The sequence below is a fragment of the Protopterus annectens genome, chromosome 13.part0, assembly GCF_019279795.1.
Source record: "Protopterus annectens isolate FY-2018-M chromosome 13.part0, PAN1.0, whole genome shotgun sequence".
Taxonomy (NCBI): Eukaryota; Metazoa; Chordata; order Ceratodontiformes; family Protopteridae; genus Protopterus; species Protopterus annectens.
In genome coordinates this window covers 1157492347-1157515193 of record NC_056747.1, presented here as the reverse complement: position 1 = coordinate 1157515193, position 22847 = coordinate 1157492347, and the positions used below count along the sequence as shown (strand labels likewise).

The 22847-nt window shown below is 43.0% G+C and overlaps 1 protein-coding gene across 2 annotated transcripts in view; it reads left to right on the top strand.

Annotated features, from left to right (window-relative positions):
• The window catches only part of MPP2 (MAGUK p55 scaffold protein 2), a 1397885-nt gene that overhangs the window by 575349 nt on the left and 799689 nt on the right, over nt 1-22847 (top strand). The gene's annotated exons all lie outside the window — the stretch shown is intronic.

Sequence of the window (22847 nt, the reverse complement as noted above, 5' to 3'; positions counted from 1 at the left end):
CATCACAGACCATGACCGGGTATCAGTATCAAAACCATCACAGACCATGACCGGGTATCAGTATCATGTGCTTCACAGAGCATGACTGGGTATCAGTATCATGTCCAGCACAGAGCGTGACTGGGTATTAGTCTCATGTCCCCCACAGAGCATAACTGGGTATCAGTATCATGTCCTTCACAGAGCATGACTGGGTATTAGTATCATGTCCATCACAGAGCATGACTGGGTATCAGTATCGTGTCCTTCACAGAGCATGACTGTGTGTCCGCATCGTGTCCTTCAGAGAGCATAACTGGGTATTAGTATCATGTCCATCACAGAGCATGACTGGGTATTAGTATCGTGTCCTTCACAAAGCATGACTGCGTGTCCGTATCATGTCCATCACAGAATTTAACTGGGTATTAGTATCATGTCCATCACAGACCATGACCGGGTATCAGTATCATGTCCATCACAGACCATGACCGGGTATCAGTATTATGTGCTTCACAGAGCATGATTGGGTATCAGTATCATGTCCAGCACAGAGCGTGACTGGGTATTAGTCTCATGTCACTCACAGAGCATGACTGGGTATCAGTATCATATCCTTCACAGAGCATGACTGGGTATTAGTATCATGTCCATCACAGAGCATGAGTGGGTATCAGTATCGTGTCCTTCACAGAGCATGACTGGGTATTAGTATCATGTCCATCACAGAGCATGACTGGGTATCAGTATCGTGTCCTTCACAGAGCATAACTGGGTATTAGTATCATATCCATCACAGAGCATGACTGGGTATTAGTATCATGTCCGTCACAGACCATGACTGGGTATGAGTATCATGTCCTTCACAGAGCATGACCGGGTATCAGTATGATGTCCTTCACAGAGCATGACCGGGTATCAGCATCACATCCTTCACAGACCATGACTGGGTATCTGTATCGTGTCCTTCACAAAGCATAACTGGGTATTAGTATCATATCCATCACAGAGCATGACTGGGTATTAGTATCATGTCCATCACAGAGCATGACTGGGTATCAGTATAGTGTCCTTCACAGAACATGACTGCGTGTCCGTATCATGTCCTTCACAGAGCATAACTGGGTATTAGTATCATATCCATCACATAGCATGACTGGGTATTAGTATCATGTCCATCACAGACCATGACTGGGTATCAGTATCATGTCCTTCACAGAGCATGACTGGGTATCAGTATCATGTTCATCACAGATCATGACTGGGTATTAGTATCATGTCCATCACAGAGCATGACTGGGTATTAGTATCATGTCCATCACAGAGCATGAGTGGGTATCAGTATCGTGTCCTTCACAGAGCATGACTGTGTGTCCGTATCGTGTCCTTCAGAGAGCATAATTGAGCATAACTGGGTATTAGTATCATGTCCATCACAGAGCATGACTGGGTATTAGTGTCGTGTCCATCACAGAGCATGACTGGGTATCAGTATCATGTCCTTCACAAAGCATGACTGCATGTCCGTATCGTGTCCATCACAGAATTTAACTGGGTATTAGTATCATGTCCATCACAGACCATGACCGGGTATCAGTATCAAAACCATCACAGACCATGACCGGGTATCAGTATCATGTGCTTCACAGAGCATGACTGGGTATCAGTATCATGTCCAGCACAGAGTGTGACTGGGTATTAGTCTCATGTCCCTCACAGAGCATAACTGGGTATCAGTATCATGTCCTTCACAGAGCATGACTGGGTATTAGTATCATGTCCATCCCAGAGCATGACTGGGTATCAGTATCGTGTCCTTCACAGAGCATGACTGTGTGTCCGTATCATGTCCTTCAGAGAGCATAACTGGGTATTAGTATCATGTCCATCACAGAGCATGACTGGGTATTAGTATCGTGTCCTTCACAAAGCATGACTGTGTGTCCGTATCATGTCCATCACAGAATTTAACTGGGTATTAGTATCATGTCCATCACAGACCATGACCCGGGTATCAGTATCATGTCCATCACAGACCATGACCGGGTATCAGTATTATGTGCTTCACAGAGCGTGACTGGGTATCAGTATCATGTCCAGCACAGAGCGTGACTGGGTATTAGTCTCATGTCCCTCACAGAGCATGACTGGGTATCAGTATCGTGTTCTTCACAGAGCATGACTGGGTATTAGTATCATGTCCATCACAGAGCATGACTGGTATCAGTATCATGTCCTTCACAGAGCATAACTGGGTATTAGTATCATATCCATCACAGAGCATGACTGGGTATTAGTATCATGTCCATTACAGACCATGACTGGGTATGAGTATCATGTCCTTCACAGAGCATGACCGGGTATCAGTATGATGTCCTTCACAGAGCATGACCGGGTATCAGTATCACATCCTTCGCAGACCATGACTGGGTATCTGTATCGTGTCCTTCACAAAGCATAACTGGGTATTAGTATCATATCCATCACAGAGCATGACTGGGTATTAGTATCATGTCCATCACAGACCATGACTGGGTATGAGTATCATGTCCTTCACAGAGCATGACCGGGTATCAGTATGATGTCCTTCACAGAGCATGACCGGGTATCAGTATCACATCCTTCGCAGACCATGACTGGGTATCTGTATCGTGTCCTTCACAAAGCATAACTGGGTATTAGTATCATATCCATCACAGAGCATGATCGGGTATCAGTATTGTGTCCTTCACAGACCATGACCGGGTATCAGTATTATGTCCTTCACAGAGCATGACTGGGTATCAGTATCATGTCCTTCACAGAGCATGACTGGGTATTTCTATCATGTCCTTCACAGATCATGAACGGGTATCAGTATCATGTCCATCACAGAGCATGACTGGGTATTAGTATCATGTCCATCACAGAGCATGACTGGGTATTAGTATCATGTCCATCACAGAGCATGACTGGGTATTAGTATCATGTCCATCACAGAGCATGAGTGGGTATCAGTATCGTGTCCTTCACAAAGCATGACTGTGTGTCCGTATCGTGTCCTTCAGAGAGCATAACTGGGTATTAGTATCATGTCCATCACAGAGCATGACTGGGTATTAGTATCGTGTCCCATCACAGAGCATGACTAGGTATCAGTATCGTGTCCTTCACAAAGCATGACTGCATGTCCATATCGTGTCCATCACAGAATTTAACTGGGTATTAGTATCATGTCCATCACAGACCATGACCGGGTATCAGTATCATGTGCTTCACAGAGCGTGACTGGGTATCAGTATCATGTCCAGCACAGAGCGTGACTGGGTATTAGTCTCATGTCCCTCACAGAGCATAACTGGGTATCAGTATCATGTCCTTCACAGAGCATGACTGGGTATTAGTATCATGTCCATCACAGAGCATGAGTGGGTATCAGTATTGTGTCCTTCAAAGAGCATGACTGGGTATTAGTATCATGTCCATCACAGAGCATGACTGGGTATCAGTATCATGTCCTTCACAGAGCATAACTGGGTATTAGCATCATATCCATCACAGAGCATGACTGGGTATTAGTATCATGTCCATAACAGACCATGACTGGGTATGAGTATGATGTCCTTCACAGAGCATGAATGGGTATCAGCATCACATCCTTCACAGACCATGACTGGGTATCTGTATCGTGTCCTTCACAAAGCATAACTGGGTATTAGTATCATATCCATCACAGAGCATGATTGGGTATCAGTATCGTGTCCTTCACAGACCATGATCGGGTATCAGTGTCATGTCCTTCACAGACCATGACTGGCTATTAGTATCATGTCCATGACAGAGCATGACTGGGTATCAGTATCATGTCCTTCACAGAGAATGACTGGGTATTAGTATCATGTCCATCACAGAGCATGACTGGGTATTAGTATCATGTCCATCACAGAGCATGACTGGGTATCAGTATTGTGTCCTTCACAGAACATGACTGCGTGTCCGTATCATGTCCTTCACAGAGCATAACTGGGTATTAGTATCATATCCATCACAGAGCATAACTGGGTATTAGTATCATGTCCATCACAGAGCATGACTGGGTATTAGTATCGTGTCCATCACAGAGCATGACTGGGTATCAGTATCGTGTCCTTCACAAAGCATGACTGCGTGTCCATATCGTGTCCATCACAGAATTTAACTGGGTATTAGTATCATGTCCATCACAGACCATGACTGGGTATCAGTATCATGTGCTTCACAGAGCGTGACTGGGTATCAATATCATGTCCAGCACAGAGCGTGACTGGGTATTAGTCTCATGTCCCTCACAGAGCATAACTGGGTATCAGTATCGTGTCCTTCACAGAGCATGACTGGGTATTAGTATCATGTCCATCACAGAGCATGACTGGGTATCAGTATCGTGTCCTTCACAGAGCATAACTGGGTATTAGTATCATATCCATCACAGAGCATGACTGGGTATTAGTATCATGTCCATCACAGACCATGACTGGGTATGAGTATCATGTCCTTCACAGAGCATGACCGGGTATCAGTATGATGTCCTTCACAGAGCATGACCGGGTATCAGTATCACATCCTTCGCAGACCATGACTGGGTATCTGTATCGTGTCCTTCACAAAGCATAACTGGGTATTAGTATCATATCCATCACAGAGCATGATCGGGTATCAGTATTGTGTCCTTCACAGACCATGACCTGGTATCAGTACTATGTCCTTCACAGAGCATGACTGGGTATCAGTATCATGTCCTTCACAGAGCATGACTGGGTATTTCTGTCATGTCCTTCACAGATCATGAACGGGTATCAGTATCATGTCCATCACAGAGCATGACTGGGTATTAGTATCATGTCCATCACAGAGCATGAGTGGGTATCAGTATCATGTCCTTCACAAAGCATGACTGTGTGTCCATATCGTGTCCTTCAGAGAGCATAACTGGGTATTAGTATCATGTCCATCACAGAGCATGACTGGGTATCAGTATCATGTCCTTCACAGAGCATGACTGGGTATTTCTATCATGTCCTTCACAGATCATGAACGGGTATCAGTATCATGTCCATCACAGAGCATGACTGGGTATTAGTATCATGTCCATCACAGAGCATGAGTGGGTATCAGTATCATGTCCTTCACAAAGCATGACTGCGTGTCCATATCGTGTCCATCACAGAATTTAACTGGGTATTAGTATCATGTCCATCACAGACCATGACCGGGTATCAGTATCATGTGCTTCACAGAGCGTGACTGGGTATCAGTATCATGTCCAGCACAGAGCGTGACTGGGTATTAGTCTCATGTCCCTCACAGAGCATAACTGGGTATCAGTATCATATCCTTCACAGAGCATGACTGGGTATTAGTATCATGTCCATCACAGAGCATGAGTGGGTATCAGTATCGTGTCCTTCACAGAGCATGACTGGGTATTAGTATCATGTCCATCACAGAGCATGACTGGGTATCTGTATCGTGTCCTTCACAGAGCATAACTGGGTATTAGTATCATATCCATCACAGAGCATGACTGGGTATTAGTATCATGTCCATCACAGACCATGACTGGTTATGAGTATCATGTCCTTCACAGAGCATGACCGAGTATCAGTATGATGTCCTTCACAGAGCATGACCGGGTATCAGCATCACATCCTTCACAGACCATGACTGGGTATCTGTATCGTGTCCTTCACAAAGCATAACTGGGTATTAGTTTCATATCCATCACAGAGCATGACTGGGTATTAGTATCATGTCCATCACAGAGCATGACTGGGTATCAGTATTGTGTCCTTCACAGAACATGACTGCGTGTCCATATCATGTCCTTCACAGAGCATAACTGGGTATTAGTATCATATCCATCACAGAGCATGACTGGGTATTAGTATCATGTCCATCACAGACCATGACTGGGCATCAGTATCATGTCCTTCACAGAGCATGACTGGGTATTAGTATCACATCCTTCGCAGACCATGACTGGGTATCTGTATCGTGTCCTTCACAAAGCATAACTGGGTATTAGTATCATATCCATCACAGGGCATGACTGGGTATTAGTATCATGTCCATCACAGAGCATGACTGGGTATCAGTATTGTGTCCTTCACAGAACATGACTGCGTGTCCGTATCATGTCCTTCACAGAGCATAACTGGGTATTAGTATCATATCCATCACAGAGCATGACTGGGTATTAGTATCATGTCCATCACAGACCATTACTGGGTATCAGTATCATGTCCTTCAGAGAGCATGACTGGGTATCAGTATCATGTCCATCACAGACCATGACTGGGTATTAGTATCATGTCCATCACAGAGCATGACTGGGTATTAGTATCATGTCCATCACAGAGCATGAGTGGGTATCAGTATCGTGTCCTTCACAGAGCATGACTGTGTGTCCGTATCGTGTCCTTCAGAGAGCATAACTGGGTATTAGTATCATGTCCATCACAGAGCATGACTGGGTATTAGTGTCGTGTCCATCACAGAGCATGACTGGGTATCAGTATCATGTCCTTCACAAAGCATGACTGCATGTCCGTATCGTGTCCATCACAGAATTTAACTGGGTATTAGTATCATGTCCATCACAGACCATGACCGGGTATCAGTATCAAAACCATCGCAGACCATGACCGGGTATCATTATCACATCCTTCGCAGACCATGACTGGGTATCTGTATCATGTCCTTCACAAAGCATAACTGGGTATTAGTATCATGTCCTTCACAGAGCATGACTGGGTATCAGTATCATGTCCTTCACAGACCATGACCGGGTATCAGTATCATGTCCTTCACAGAGCATGACTGGGTATTAGTATCATGTCCTTCACAGAGCATGACTGGGTATCAGTATCATGTCCTTCACAGAGCATGACTGGGTATTTCTATCATGTCCTTCACAGAGCATGACTGGGTATTAGTATCATGTCCATCACAGAGCATGACTGGGTATTAGTATCATGTCCATCACAGAGCATGACTGGGTATTAGTATCATGTCCATCACAGAGCATGACTGGGTATCAGTATCGTGTCCTTCACAAAGCATGACTGTGTGTCCGTATCGTGTCCTTCAGAGAGCATAACTGAGTATTAGTATCATATCCATCACAGAGCATGACTGGGTATTAGTATCATGTCCATTACAGAGCATGACTGGGTATCAGTATTGTGTCCTTCACTGAACATGACTGTGTCCTTATCGTGTCCTTCACAGAGCATAACTGGGTATTAGTATCATGTCCATCACAGAGCATGACTGGGTATTAGTATCATGTCCATCACAGAGCATGACTGGGTATCAGTATCGTGTCCTTCACAGAGCATGACTGTGTGTCCGTATTGTGTCCTTCACAGAGCATGACTGTGTGTCCGTATCATGTCCATCACAGAGTATATCTGGGTATTAGTATCATGTCCATTACAGACCATGACCGGGTATCAGTATCATGTCCATCACAGACCATGACCGGGTATTAGTATCATGTCCTTCACAGAGAGTGACTGGGTATCAGTATCATGTCCATCACAGAGCATGACTGGGTATTAGTATCATGTCCAACACATTGCATAACTGGGTATCAGTTCTGTGTCCTTCACAGAGCATGACTGGGTATTAGTACCATGTCCATCACAGAGCATGACTGGGTATCAGTATCGTGTCCTTCACAGAGCATAACTGGGTATTAGTACCATGTCCATCACAGAGCATGACTGGGTATCAGTATCGTGTCCTTCACAGAGCATAACTGGGTATTAGTATCATATCCATCACAGACCATGACCGGGTATCAGTATCAAAACCATCGCAGACCATGACCGGGTATCATTATCACATCCTTCGCAGACCATGACTGGGTATCTGTATCATGTCCTTCACAAAGCATAACTGGGTATTAGTATCATGTCCTTCACAGAGCATGACTGGGTATCAGTATCATGTCCTTCACAGACCATGTCCGGGTATCAGTATCATGTCCATCACAGAGCATGACTGGGTATTAGTATCATGTCCTTCACAGAGCATGACGGGGTATCAGTATCATGTCCTTCACAGAGCATGACTGGGTATTTCTATCATGTCCTTCACAGAGCATGACTGGGTATTAGTATCATGTCCATCACAGAGCATGACTGGGTATTAGTATCATGTCCATCACAGAGCATGACTGGGTATTAGTATCATGTCCATCACAGAGCATGACTGGGTATCAGTATCGTGTCCTTCACAAAGCATGACTGTGTGTCCGTATCGTGTCCTTCAGAGAGCATAACTGAGTATTAGTATCATATCCATCACAGAGCATGACTGGGTATTAGTATCATGTCCATTACAGAGCATGACTGGGTATCAGTATTGTGTCCTTCACAGAACATGACTGCGTGTCCTTATCGTGTCCTTCACAGAGCATAACTGGGTATTAGTATCATGTCCATCACAGAGCATGACTGGGTATTAGTATCATGTCCATCACAGAGCATGACTGGGTATCAGTATCGTGTCCTTCACAGAGCATGACTGTGTGTCCGTATTGTGTCCTTCACAGAGCATGACTGTGTGTCCGTATCATGTCCATCACAGAGTATATCTGGGTATTAGTATCATGTCCATTACAGACCATGACCGGGTATCAGTATCATGTCCATCACAGACCATGACCGGGTATTAGTATCATGTCCTTCACAGAGAGTGACTGGGTATCAGTATCATGTCCATCACAGAGCATGACTGGGTATTAGTATCATGTCCAACACATTGCATAACTGGGTATCAGTTCTGTGTCCTTCACAGAGCATGACTGGGTATTAGTACCATGTCCATCACAGAGCATGACTGGGTATCAGTATCGTGTCCTTCACAGAGCATAACTGGGTATTAGTACCATGTCCATCACAGAGCATGACTGGGTATCAGTATCGTGTCCTTCACAGAGCATAACTGGGTATTAGTATCATGTCCTTCACAGAGCGTGACTTGGTATCAGTATCATGTCCTTCACAGAGCGTGACTGGGTATCAGTATCGTGTCCTTCACAGAGCATGACCAGATATCAGTATCATGTCCATCACAGACCATGACCGGGTATCAGTATCATGTCCATCACAGAGCATGACTGGGTTATTAGGTTATTGCTTTTTTTTCTTTCCGTCTTCACTCATTTTTGTTATCGTAGAAAAGAAAGGACATGCAAGAAGTCCTCAAAAACATAACTAGAAAATATTTCATGACCTATAAGATTTTGAAAATTACACCTGTTCTAGATTTGTACAGCTTAAATATGTTTGCCCTGAAGAGACCTTTCACATGGCTACATTTCTCTCATTTTTCTGCGTTTATTCCACAGAAACTGGATATGCTGTTTAAACCATCAAGAAGCATATATGCACATAAAATAAAGATAGGCAAGCAGTCACAAGATCTTCTTCTGGATACTGGCTATTCATTCAGTCAGAATCAGTTTTGCAACTTCACTTTTGATCTTGCCTAAACCTGGGGATATTCCCAAAAAATATATCAGTGGTAGTAGTGGCTTACACTGGAGGCTGTAAGATACCAACATGTTTCATTGCATAGATGACCAGCTCCTAGTGACTGCTTCCAGAGACAGTCTGATCAGATAGAATACCATCTGCACATATTTCAGTCCAGACTGTTGATAGAATTATGTATCAAATTCTATTTGACTAGGCTGGCAGCCTTTGCCCATCTTCCTCCAATCTTCACATCTCTTCCACCTGGGGAACTCAAGCAAGTTTTTCAAGTGCCCCTTGAGAACATCACTTGAGAGTATCAGGTCTATCTGGGGGTACCTCACCCCATTCCCTGTCTTGAGGCCCCATCTGCATTGGCATTGCTACTCCCACTGCGGTGCTGCACTGACATATATCATATGCTTGCAACCCTAGGCTCCATCTTAGCAACTTGGCATTTTGCTGACTGGCTCTGTTTAACCATGTTAGAGGGTTGTGATCAGTCATCACAGTGAATTTTCTTCCATACAGATAAGGCTGAAGTTTTTGTAGTGCCCACACTATGGCTAGACATTCTTTTTCTACCGCTGCATAGCATTCCTCTCTGGGTTGGAGCCTACACCTGAGATAAACCACTGGCTGCTCTTCTCCCTCTGAAGAAATCTGGCCAAGTTCAGCTCCCACCCCATAGTTTGAAGAATCCACCTGCACAACAAATTATTTGCTATAGTCTGAACTGGCTAACGCAGGTGTCCTCCCAAAGCTTCCTTAAGCTTCTGAAATGCCTGCTCACATGCTGGGGCCCACACTACCTTATCTGGCCTGTTCTTCCTTGTCACGTCTGTGAGGGGAGCAGCTATGGTACTATAATTGGGAATTAACTTTCTGTAGTACCCTGCTGTCCCTAAGAATGCCCTCACCTGCTTTTTGATAACAGGTGCAGGCCAAGGCCTGAATAGCTTCTACTTTGGCAGGTTCTGGCCTTATCTTACCATTCCACACTCTATGTCCTAGGTAGGAGATCTCTGCCATAACTACCTGACATTTGCTCAGCTTAATGGTCAACCTTGCCCTCTGTAGTCTGCCCAGCACCTCCCTGACATGCTGAATGTGCTCTTGCCAGGAATGGCTGTAGATAACAATATCATCCATGTAAGCAAGGGCAAACCCTCCTGCTAAGATATGATCTACCAGTCTCTGGAAAGTTGCCGGGGCATTCTTCATCCCAAAGGGCATCTTTGTGAATTCATACAAGCCAAAAGGAGTCACAAAGGCTGACTTCTCTCTAGCACTGGGAGTCAAAGGCACCTGCCAGTAACCCTTGTTAAGATCAATGGTTGTAAGATACTTAGCCCCACCCAGCTGCTCTAGGGCCTCATCTGTCCTAGGCATGGGGTAAGCATCTGCCTTTGTGTGACTATTTCATTTTCTGTAATCCACACAGAACCTGGTGCTGCCATCCTTCTTTGGCACCAGTACCACTGGGGAGGCCCAGGGACTGTTGTACTCCTGAATCACCCCTAGTTCCAACATATCCTGTACCTCTTCCCTCAGAGTCTGTTTGACTCTCTCAGGCACCCTATAAGGTGCCCGCCTGATAGGCCTTTGGGGTCCTGTATCCACCTGGTGCTACACCAGGTGGGTGTTCCCTGATTTCCCGGTGAACACGCCCCCAAACTTCTGCAACACTGCTCGGATTTCTCGAACCTGGGTAGGAGATAGCTGCTGGGACATTGCTACCCCTTCCACTGAGGTGTCAGCTAGAGCCTCACTGAGGAGATAATCACAAGATCTCTCTCAGACTCCTCCTGCAATCCACTGCAAATGCTCAGCACAAGGGCTTCCCTATCATGGTAAGGTTTCATCATGTTAACATGGTACAATTTATGCCCCTGCCATCTGCCTAGCACTTTCACCGTGTAGTTAACATCACTTACCTTTCTTACCCCCTTGTAGGGTCCTTCCCAAGCTGCTTGCATCTCATTGTGTCGGACAGGAATGAGAACCATCACCTGCTGCCCTACAGCATACTCTCTAGCTTGAGCATTTCTGTCATACCACATCTTTTTCTGTTGTTGGGCTTCTGCCAGGTTCTCCTGGGCCAAGCCCATGAGTTCCCAGAGCCTTATCCTGAGGTTCAGGACATATGCCACAACAGACTCCTTGTGAGACTCACACTTACCTTCCCACTCATCTCAAATTAAATCTAGAGGTCCCCTCATCCTATGCCCATACAGCAACTCAAAGGGTGAAAAACTTGTGGATTCCTGGGGAACCTCTCTGTAAGCAAACAGATGGGGAAAATATTTGTCCCACTCCCTCTTAAACTGATCTGCAAATGCCTCTAGCATGGACTTGATTGTAGAGTTTAACCTCTCAACAAGATCATTAATCTGGGGATGGTAGGGGGTGGTCTTCATGTACTTCACCCCACAGGACATCCACAGACAAGCCAGCAGGTCTGACATAAAATGGGCACCTCTGTCAGACAGCATTTCCTTTGGGAAACCTACCCTGCTGAAAACCTCTAGCAAAGCATTTGCCACCTTCTCGGCCTCAATGTTGGACAAAGCCACTGCCTCAGGTTATTGTGTAGCATAATCTACAATCACTAGAATATAATTTTTCCCTGTGGAACTTGGGGTACTCGGAGGACCCACAGTTTCCATAGCTACGCTCTGAAATGGCTCCTCAATCACAGGCAAAGGCATCAAAGGAGCTCTCACCTTGTCTCCTGCCTTGCCTTCCTTTTGGCACTGCTCACAGGTCCTGCAGTACCCTGTTACATCTCTGGAAATTCCAGGCCAGTAAAAGTTTTGCATAATATGTCTCTTTGTACGTTTTATGCCCATATGACCTGCAAAGGGAATATCATGGGCTAAGCGCCAGATGGTAAGCTCTAGGTACTACCAACTGCTGTACTCTCTCACCTTCTAGCCCTCCCTCAGGGGTCCACTCTCTGTATAGTAACCCTTTGTCCCAGTATACAGATTCCCCCTTCCCTTGAGAATCAGCTGCCTCCCTAGCTACCTGCCTCAGGCCTTGCAATGTAAGGTCTGAGAGCTGCGCCTGTCTCAATTCTCTCCTTGTAACCCTTCCCAGCTCCCCTTCCACAGGAAGTCTGGCATCCTCTGACAGTGGTGACTCACTGTCAGCCTGGGTACTACTACTCACCTCTACCTTTGCAGTCACTCTGTCCAAGGGACAATCAGTGCCCTCAAGCAGCTGTGGCTCACCTTCAGTCTCACTGCTACAGAGCAGTTCACTCCCTGAAGTAACCACCTCAGCAGTCCTAGCTGCAAGTATGCAGTCTGTCTGGGTCTCCTCCCAGGCTACCAGACCCACATACTTGTCTCCTAGCCTCACTGTGTATAGCTGCATAAGTACATGGGACTGCCTCATCCAAATCCTTCCCTCTCAGGACATCTGCATAATGGTAGTTCCATGCCCCGGTTGTCTCAAGACAACCCACTGTTGGCATTTTGTCTTTCCCACTTACTGGCTCTTTCACCAATTCTATTTGACTAGACTGGCAGCCTTCGCCCATCTTCCTCCAGCCTTCACACTTTGGATAGCCAGAAGTCTTTTCTGAAACACTTTGAAAGTGCAGTTGCAAACTCCTCTTTGCCGTCATTTGCTCTGGTGTCACCAACAAACTTCAGTAAAGCAATGCTATATGCAGCTTATTTGTAGTATTTTATTTAGCACATGTCATGGCTGCTTGATAGACATGGTCATATTTCTGTCATGAGCAGATACGTAATCTTTGATCCTGTAAATACTCTTTTTGTCAACTTTCAAGAGCCATAAAGGAAGCTAGTGTGAGAGGATTTCAGTATACAACTTCTAAAGGCTGAAACAAGCTCCCTATTGGCATTTAAAATGTTGACTCTAGTTGGGCCTTCAAATGGTGACTCAGAGCTCATTATCTGAGTGTTGGTGCTTGTAAATGTCAGAGTGGAGTGTGTTAGGTATGGACGAGAGAAACAACAGACCTCACTTCTGCTGCAAGGCAGACAGCAAACTAATTGCTGCCATTGTTTTCTGATTTACATGCTTTTGTGTTTAAATGCACTGAAATAGCCTGGGAGAGTAGTAGTACTTGTACAATTCTGTTGGCGACAGGTATGTTTATATGGATTTCTGCTGTGTTTATATTTATATGTATCATAAAAATTAATATTTTTATTAACCAGGTTTGGCATGTCATTTCTACAGCAAAATTGTTATATTAGGATTTTGTGCCTTTCATCCTTGTATAGCAAGAGATACCACTTGACTTCTTTGGATCATATATTAAAAAAAACACAGTGGGCAACCTTAACGTGTGCCCACTCTTTTCCAAAACAAACCAACAGCCTGTGCACAATGCTTAATGGTGCTCAGTTTCCTTTTTTTCTGTTTTCAGACATCTCAATAACTGCAGTAATCATTAATGTTTGCTGTAATCTAATTTTCTTCTGTGCTGCTTCAGGATCTTAAAGTACAAAGTACTGAAAAGGACTCGTCTTTAGCTTGCAGAAGTATATATAAGTATGTGCAGTGGTCTGTACAAACTGTAGTCCCCAATTCATTAAACAAAGACGCATGCAAATTAATATTCAACGACTGCAGTCACAGAATGGTGCATAGTATCACTAAAGGAAGGTTCAGTATTCTACGGTCTCCAAGAAGATGTGCTGATACTGCTTATTGTGTGTGTGTGTGTGTGTGTGTGTGTGTGTGTGTGTGTTCTTCCTGTTGATGAATTTATTCCTGATGTCAGAGGATTCCAGGCTTTTGCCTGGCAGTGAGTGTCTCATTATGCATATAATCCTCATGTGTTTGACGAAGCCCAGTGATTTCTTGACAATTGTGGTTTATCCTTGGGGATTAGTCTTCTGTTGCTGTTTATTTTTTTTCCATCACTTATTGCGCACCGTGCAGTAAAAAAACACACACAAGGGAGACAAATTCTGCATGTAGTGTGGTCTGCTAGGAAGCAGTGCTTCTGACCACCAGATTCACAGAATGAGACTGGCTGAAAACACACCTTGTGCCAGTTGTAAAAAAAACAGTTTCATATGGAGTGCCTCCTAACCACCCCATCCCATCATAAAGCTGACCTCAGATGGCTACTGCTGACACCTGTGTTTAAATAATACCTTAGGGGTGATTTATGTTCTCCCTTTTAATTTTATTCATCAGGTTAACTCAATAAGCCCTTCGGGAGCACACTCTAGTTAAGCAGCTTGACTTGAGTCATAGTAATCAGTTGAAGACTGAGGGAATTAAATCCAGGACTACAGACTGGGGCTCATTAATGGCTCCTAATGTTAATCCCATGAGCTACACTGCTAGATGTACCAGAACTGGGAATCATGTCCCAGGCAACACGTGTCAGTGCTGTGTAGGAGAGTAAACTATAGTACCACTCACAGCAGACCTTACTAAGCCTTATCCATAGATCTTCTGCATTTTGGAACTGCCCTTAGGTTAGTTATCTTGCCATGACAGTAATTCACTTTAATGCAGCATCACTGACTATAACTGGATAAACATTCAATAGACAAATGAAATGCAGCTTCCAGTTAATGCCATGCTGTGACACAGCAAATGAAATGCAGCTTCACATGAATGTCACGCTGTGACATAAATGAAATGCAGCTTCACATGAATGTCACGCTGTGACATAAATGAAATGCAGCTTTTGCACATGAATGTCATGATGTGACATAAACTGCGATGTCATATGAATGTCATGATCCGACATAATTTGTAGCTTCAAGTGATTGTTATACTGTGACACAAATGTAGCTTCATATGAATGTCATGCTGTAACATAAATTAAAAGTAGCTTCACACGATTGTCATGCTGTAACATAATAAAATACAGCTATATATGAATGTCATGCTGTGACATAATGAAATGCAGCTTCACATGAATGTCATGCTGTAACATAAATTAAAAGTAGCTTCACATGACTGTCATGCTGTAACATAAAGGATAAAATACAACATCATATGAACGTCATGCTGTAACGTGAAATGCACCTTCATGTGAATGTCACACTGTGGCATGAAAAGCTACTTCCTATGAATGTCATGCTGTCATAAATACAGAAAAGACTGCAACTAAGTCTAAGCATATCCAGTGCAGATTAGAGTTGAACATTTGTTTTGGAAGGGGATACCTGCATTTGCTATCCTAGTTTGTTTTGGGTATACATTTCTGAACTGCTACAGTGTCCTTCTCTGACACACTATTCTGTATCGGCCACACAGTTTCGGAATGGCTCCTCTTGCACATTCATGAGATACTGTTGTGAATGCAACATTTGCTAAAGAGACATACCTCGGTGTTTTAAACAGTTACGTGGAAGAGGATCTTCTTCAATAAAACTTTTCTCACCTTTGATAGAAACAACAATGACAAAAGTCTGCCAGTGTCTGGATTTCATAGTTATGGGAGATGTGGAAAGGCTATCCATTAGTAACAGAATCTTAATTTATCCTCGTTGTCAGATGATCTCGCTACCATTTTGTACCACATGGTAGAAAACTAGTAGTAGTATTGTGTGGGAATATACTTTGAGGCATTTCCAGTCCTAACTGAGCATGTAAATATATTAGTGATATGCTGTACTTACAGGTGCTTCAGCAGTACCCAGTATAAACATATACATTGAGAAAAGGTGGGGAAGGGTGAGAGTGAAGTGTCATGCACTACTACTGCAGCCCTGAAAGCACTAGTGATGTATACGTCAGGGTCACATGCCCTACTACTGGAGCCCTGAAAGCACTAATGATGTACAGTCCAGGGTCACATGCCCTACTACTGGAGCCCTGAGTAGCACTAATGATGTATAGTCCACAGTTACATGCCCTACTACTGGAGCCCTGAAAGCACTAGTGATGTATAGGTCAGGGCCACATGCCCTGCTACTGCAGCCCTGCAAGCACTAGTGATGTATAGGTCAGGGTCACATGCCCTACTACTGGAGGCCTGAATAGCACTAATGATGTATAGTCCATGGTCACATGCACTACTACTGGAGCCATGAAAGCACTAATGATGTATAGTCCAGGGTCACATGCCCTACTACTGGAGCCCTGAAAGCACTAATGATGTATAGTCCAGGGTCACATGCCCTACTGCTGGAGACCTGAGAGCACTAATGATGTACAGTCAAGGGGTCACATGCCCTACTACTGGAGCCCTGAAAGCACTAATGATGTATAGTCCAGGGTCACATGCCCTACTGCTGGAGCCCTGAAAGCACTAATGATGTATAGACCAGGGTCACATGCCCAACTACTGGAGCCCTAAAAGCACTAATGATGAACAGTCCAGGGTCACATGCCCTACTACGGGAGCCCTGAAAGCACTAATGATGTATAGTCCAGGGTCACATGCCCTACTGCTGGAGCCCTGAAAGCACTAATGATGTATAGTCCAGGGTCACATGCCTTACTACTGCAGTCCTGTCCAGTGTGAAGTATGTGTAGCTTTGGAGGAGAATGTCTTGCTTTTGGAACTTGGGCAGTGGCAAGTGTCAACAGCTGGTGTGAGCATTTCTTACTGTTTGATGACTGGGATGGTACTAGCTGTGTACAGCTATGAGGTATGGGAACACTGCATGTTATTCTGGAACACTGGGGAGTACTGAGCAAGTGTAGATGTAGCAAATTATGCATTCCTCTTTCCATCTTGGGTAGTACTGTCGGTGCAGTTGGGTCCAAGCTTGTCTAAATGTTGTAGCTCTGAGCGGTATTGAGCATCTGCAGTTGTGAGTGTATGATATATAGAAACATTAGCCTCTGCAGATACTACCTAGTACTTGACCCTGTCATGTTGTTTATTAACCAATTAGTTGGAGAAGCTGCAAATCCCAATTAATAAGCAACAGCCTATTTCTTAACTCCTGCAGTTAAAAAATGTCTGTCGTATGCTTTGTTAAATTATGTTTTTCTTGCTGTTCTATGATTATCTAAGGAATACTGTGTCATGCATTTCATGTCTTCTGTATAAATAAATGTTTCCATACATTGCCTCTAAACTGGCTACTCTGACTTCAGATTTTGTCCTGTCATTCTCCTGTATGTTTTGCTTTTCTGCTACTGAAAGGTGATTGCCTCTTGGATAAAACCTGTTGACTCTCTTAATGGTCTTGATTTATTAATTTTATTTATTTATTTTTATTTAGCCTTTGTTAACAGAGTGAGTTCTACTAGGACAGGTTCCTGTTTCAGAGGAGACCTGAGATGGTATTTGTATTTCTAGGGGAAATTTGGCTACAGCTTCGGGTAACTCCTTCCTGTTTCTGTTAGGTGCCATGAGAACTTTTACATCCACCTGAGCTACCACTGACTCAAGCAGATGGGACTTCAGTTTAACATCTCATCTGATGGACTTAATCTCTTACCAGGTAGCTTTCTCCATTGCAGAAAAGGATGAAACCCTGAAGGAATCTTTAGCGACATGAGTTCAGACAACACACCAAAATGTTGGAAAATAATGTGAGTTAATGAGCAGTGCTGGCCTAGCCAACCTGAGAAGAGGGTTGTGGCTAGGTGCTATTGCAAAAGTGTTGCTTGGCAGAGGCTACAGGGAACAATTAAATAGACCACTAAGTGAGCAGTTGTGCTGTCAAGCAAATTTAGTGCTTTTTATCTATGTACTTTACAGACTGAACATTAAACAAACTGACAACCAGGTTATAATAAGACTAAATTAAATGCTATCAGTACAGTCAATGTGTGCAGACATACAAAAAAGTATGGAAGGATAAGTAAATAAACAAAGAAAATTAAAATAATTTTGATTTTTGGGACTTGCCTTGTTTGCTTAATTCTCATAGTCCAGCAATTTCAGGCAGTCCTTGCCAGGTTTACTGAGTTTACAATTTCAACTCCAAAATACACATTCATAGCACTTTGAATGCTTTTATTGTGGTACTCCAAAAACTCTCCTTAACCACCCCCACAGAGAAACTGTTCCAACACAGCCACAGAGAAAACATTTCAAGCAAATGAATTAGAAAGCCTTGACCAAAGAATCAAACCACTCGAGCCCACACAAGATGCAGTGTGATCAAACCACACGAGCCCACACAAGATGCAGTGTGATGAAACCACACAAGCCCACACATGATGCAGTGTGATGAAACCACACGAGCCCACACATGATGCAGTGGGATCAAACAACATGAGCCCACACAAGATGCAGTGTGATCAAACCACACAAGCCCACATGATGCAGTGTGATCAAACCACACGAGCCCACACATGATGCAGTGTGGTCAAACCACACGAGCCCACACAAGATGCAGTGTGATCAAACTACACGAGCCCACACAAGATGCAGTGTGACTAACAAGAAACTGTGGAACTGCTGAAGCTAAAAGTAGAATACTAAACAGCTAGCATAAGGTTTGCAAACAGTCACAGGGATTTCTTATAATGAATATATTGCACAACTTAAATAAAATTAAAATGTTGCCCCTCTACTTTTATTTGAAAGCAAATATTCAGCAATGCCATAGGAAGCAGGCAAGCTTTAAGTGCAGCTCCCTCTACAACAGACTGTTTCCCTTCTAATAAACAATGTGCATGTGTATGCATTTGTATTTATGCAGTGTTTTACTTTTTTGTACTCTGTCTTCAATTTCACCTTTTAGATCAAAGAACACCTACCAGAAGCTTTCTATAATTTTCTTTGGTCGCCTCAGACCTTATCTACCCGGCCTACAGTGCTCCATGTCCACACCTGGTCTACCAGTCCTCTCCCACCCTGCCTGGATGGGCTCCAGTATTGCTTGGGCTGGTTGTAGTTCCTGATGGTGTCCTGGGGGATCATTTTCTCTGTGCTTCCATCTAGTATTTTTTTTCATGCCCTACCCACTTCCATTCCTTACTCCCCATGCTTGTTGGTTGTGTCAGAGGGCAACTGTCCTCTTTGGAACATGCCTCCCCTTAGGGGACGTATCAACAAGTGCCCTCCCATCCAAGACAGGCATGCTCATCCCTTCCCTGCTACTCCATCCATCAGTCACTCGAGCTGCTAATTGAACTGTGTCCGCTGGGTTGTGATCAGAGCTTTATCCTGTTATGCTATTGGAGCAGCTCATGTTCTACTGTGTGTGTGGGGGGTCGATACATATATATATATATATATATATATATATATATATATATATATAGATAGATAGATATGTGTGTGTGTGTGTGTGTGTGTCTTTAAAATCTGACTTGTAGGTGAGAGACATTGGTTTTTGCTCTGTTTTACTCTAGGGACTGCAGGTCTTTTCTTCATGTAATTCCTTGATTGTCCCTTCCAACTTTACATTATTTCCTCTCTTTCTCCAGTTTGTGATTTCACTTTCATGAGAAGGTATGCTTTTTTTTCTACCTTTTCAGATACCCCTTACTGTTTATAATCAGTTATTATACCTACATTTGAGTTTTTTATTTTATTACTGTAAAATGTGATTCATTTGCATCATTCTACTGATTTTTTCTTTTAGTTTTGTTTTTCTTCATTTCATTAGTTTATGCATATTTGTTAATGTGTATGAGTTATGAGTTCAGGTATGTTTCTGGTGTTTGGTATTTTATTGATGTACTGGTTTGTTTTCTGTTTTTGGAGTATGTTTGTGTTTGATAGTTTTTCCTTATTAAATAGCCTTTCAGAATGGTACTAGTTAAGACTTTGATGTTTTTAGGGCTCTATAAGTAGGAGGTCTAGGTGGTCTGCACTAATTTTCACCACTGTGGTAGAAAGATATGATATATAAGCAGCTAACAATCTGATTGGTTAATGCTACTTGCCTGCTTTATAAATATGCTAACTCTGTGGTCTCGCAGCCATGAAAAAAAGTGACACCTGGCAAGTGTTGTAAACACAGATGAATAATTCAGTCATGTCCTGTTACATGAATGGGAAACTCTGATGGAAACTAGGAATAATGATATTCAGTGATCATGGGGACCATAAGATGCCTAGCCATATACACCTCTCCTGCAACAGTCATTGGTTTGATTCCCACAGTGTCCATTTGTCTTCTGTGTGACTCTGAGCAAATCATTTAACTGGACTTGAAAAGGGACTTTGCATCCAGTGGTCTTAACTATTTAACATTTTTTTTTACAGCCATTGGTTGTTCTTTCTTCTGACTTTGCTAACTATTGAGTATGAATGATAATTAGTATAAATAGCAGAACTGTGAAGCACATTTTATATATGCACTGTGTTATGTTCTACTCTGGGGGGGGGGGGGGCTATTTTTTTTTTTTTAGCTGGGATACTTCATAGTACTAGAACATAGCATAATCAGCCTTGCAAGTGTGTATTGGGCACCTGTATTTTACTGTGCATATACAGCTTGGTGAGAGTATGCATTATTACTGATATGTTCCTGAGCGGCACTGCGTATGTGCAGCAGTGTTGGACTATTTACTATGTACTGCTAAAGGAGATGCATCATACTTCTAGAGACCTATAATCATACCTTTCAACCTTTTAGAGCAGGAAATCTGGAAAAAGTCTTAAATAATGGGGGGAAAATGCCCAATAAATAGGAATAATTTTTAAATATTGCTCTTAGAAACTTAGAATGTTGATAGAACAACAGGTTTTGTATTAGCATGGATTTTCTGAGGGGTATGACGTCTGAATCTCAAGTGTATGTCATTATTTTCTGACTTCAATCCTCAATGAATTGACAATGATTTGCCAGACAGCCACAGTTTTGTTGAGAAACAAAGCAAAACTATGAGACAAAAATGTGGACAGTTGTGTGGTATGCCAGGAGTTTGCTTAAAGAATATAACTATGTAGAGACGTTTCTACACTTTACACCTCTAGATATTGTGTATATAATACCATATCAAATTAAACCATATTGCTTAAGCTATGAGTAGTCTGAATTGCATGCAGCTCTCTAACGTTATGTCTTTACTGCTGGAAAATTGTGTGGAAATGTGCCTTTGTTTTGGAGCACTGTAAATTACTAAATACTTTGAGCTATGGCACATTATGTCTTACTGCTGCACTCCTGCGAAGTACTAGTCCTGTGCGTTTGTCTGGCACTGCACCTTTTGTCCTGGAAAGTACTTGTCATGTGCGTTTATGTGGCAGTGCAGCTTTCTGTTGGAGCTTTTGTACAGTACTAAGTAAGCGTAGGGGAATGTACCTTACTGCTAAATTCCTGAGCAGTGCTGTGTATATGTAGAAGGGCTTAACTCTTGAGACCTTGTTAGTATGTTAGACATGTTTACCACTGAGACCTTGTTAGTACTGAGTATGTCCAGCTGTTATAAGTACTTACCAGTGAGACCTTGTTAGTACTGACTATGTCCAGCTGTTAGAAATACTTACCTCTGAGACCTTGTTAGTACTGAGTATGTACAGCTGTTAGAATTACTTACCACTGAGACCTTATTAGTACTGAGTATGTCCAGCTGTTATAAGTACTTATCACTGTGACCTTGTTAGTACTGACTATGTCCAGCTGTATAGTACTGAGTATGTACAGCTGTTAGAATTACTTACCACTGAGACCTTGTTAGTACTGAGTATGTCCAGCTGTTAGAAGTACTTATCACTGTGACCTTGTTAGTACTGACTATGTCCAGCTTTTAGAAGTACTTACCTCTGAGACCTTGTTAGTACTGAGTATGTACAGCTGTTAGAATTACTTACCACTGAGACATTGTTAGTACTATGTCCAGCTGTTAGAAGTACTTATCACTGTGACCTTGTTAGTACTGACTATGTCCAGCTGTTAGAAGTACTTACCTCTGAGACCTTGTTAGTACTGAGTATGTACAGCTGTTAGAATTACTTACCATTGATACCTTGTTCGTACTGAGTATGTAGAACTGTTATAAGTAATTATCACTGTGACCTTGTTAGTATTGACTATGTACAGCTGTGAGACCTTGCTGGTACTGACTATGTACAGCTGTTAGAAGTACTTACCTCTAAGATCTTGTTAGTAACGAGTATGTACAGCAGTTAAAAGAGCTTACCACTGAATATTTGTTACTACTGAGGAGTACGTAACGCTGTTAGAAGTACTTACCTTTGAGTCCTTATTAGAAGTACTTACCATTTTTCCATTGATAATACTGAGGAGTATGTGCAGCTGTTAGAAGTATTTCTTACCTTTAAGCCCTTATTCAAAGAACTTATCACTGATCCCTTGTTAGTACTGAAGAGTATTTGCAGCTGTCGAGGGTTGCCTTACCACTTGAGCCTTGGATAATACTTATTTTGTGCTATAGCACAGGGTACATAGAGCTGTTGAAGGATATACCTTCCTGCTGGTTCCTGAATAAATCTAAATCTCTAGGAGGTACCGTACTTTTCGAACTACGTGTATT